This window comes from Tupaia chinensis, unplaced genomic scaffold, assembly GCF_000334495.1.
Source record: "Tupaia chinensis unplaced genomic scaffold, TupChi_1.0 Scaffold139785_1, whole genome shotgun sequence".
Lineage (NCBI taxonomy): Eukaryota > Metazoa > Chordata > Mammalia > Scandentia > Tupaiidae > Tupaia > Tupaia belangeri.
This window is the reverse complement of record NW_006199665.1, coordinates 771,042-772,529: the sequence shown is the minus strand read 5'-3', so window position 1 is coordinate 772,529 and position 1,488 is coordinate 771,042.

Below are 1,488 nucleotides of genomic sequence, written 5' to 3'. Positions count from 1 at the left end.
TCTGCTTGCTGGAATTGTTTCCTGAAACTGCACTGCTTGAAGTTACCAGGAACCTGCTTTCATCAATCAAACAATTGTTGAACTGTATTGATGATTAATAGACCTGCCCTTAATCAAACCCTGAATGGTCTCTATTGTTAAAACTTTATGAATTGATCATTAGAACATGTAGCCCCTCACCCATTCACTTGCATGTATCACATTTTCAATAAAAAGGCACTATGGTTCCTAGCAATTGTCGCTCTTCAGAGAGCAATCTCTGGGGGTGTCCGGCTGAGGACATGCATGAAAAAGGCACCAAGACCTTAGTTCTCCTTTCCTGCGCCACCTCCAACGAGTCAACCCACCCCGACTGAGGCTGGTCCCCAGCAAGATCCAGCTGCCTTAACCTCCACACTACCTGCTGGTCCATCATTTTGTTTATTGAGAGAGTGGAGAAAGACAAGCATCTTTAACAGGTCTTAAGCCACAATCTCTCCCTGCCACTGGCCCTTCCCAGCTCACTCGGATCGCATGTGTCCCCAGCATGTGCGGGCCAAGCCAGGTAACAAAAGCTGACTTTTTTAGAGGGTTTTGCTATAGGGCGCATGCGCTTGCCAGAAAGACAGAGACAGAGAGACAGAAAGCGAGAAATCACCCCCCCCCAGAGGGGGGATGGTTACACCGCAATCCCTTCTCCTCCTTTCTCCTCTCAGGATCTTGGGCAAGCACGCACACGTGCCCGGCATGAGTTTAAGTCGCCAGGTCCACGACTCAAACCACGGTCGACAACATGGGAGTCCAGTGACATAGCCATTACGCTAACTGCTGGTCCCACAAAAGCTGTTTTTTTATCATGTTTCCAGTCTTACAGGACTGCACTATTGTCAAATCACCATGTTGGGTCTGATTTTGATTTTTTTTTTTTAATTTTCCAGAGAGGATATGCAATTACTAGAGAGATAGAGAGAGCAAGAAGGAGAGAAAGCATCCCCCAAGGGGTATGGTCATGCTGCAATCCCTTCTCCTCCATGTATCCATCCCGTTGACTTTTGGACACACACACATGGTTTTCAAGCTACCGGTGCCAGGATTTGAACTACCCAGCTGGCCATGTGGGATCGAGCTCCCTTAACCACTAGGTCACAAAGCCATCCTTTGATTTTGAATTCGTATTATAGTTCTATCATTTGTATTGCAGGTAGACTGGAACTTGTGTGTTTGCCTAAGCTTGTAGACTATAACCTGGAAATCTGCTCGGGGTGGGAGAGGGGATTGGACAGCTGGTGGTGTGGTGGTTAAAGTGACTGGATCCCACATGGCCAGCTGTGCAGTTCAAGTCCCAGACTCTGCAACGTGAGAAACACTCTAGGCACATGTGCAAGTGTGTCCAAAATCCTGAGAGAATAGAAGAAATTGCAAAGTAGCCCTGAGTTCTCACTTTCTCTCTCTCTCTCTCTCTGGGAGAGATGTTAAAAAAAAAAAAAAAAGCAAAAAGGGGCTGGCAGG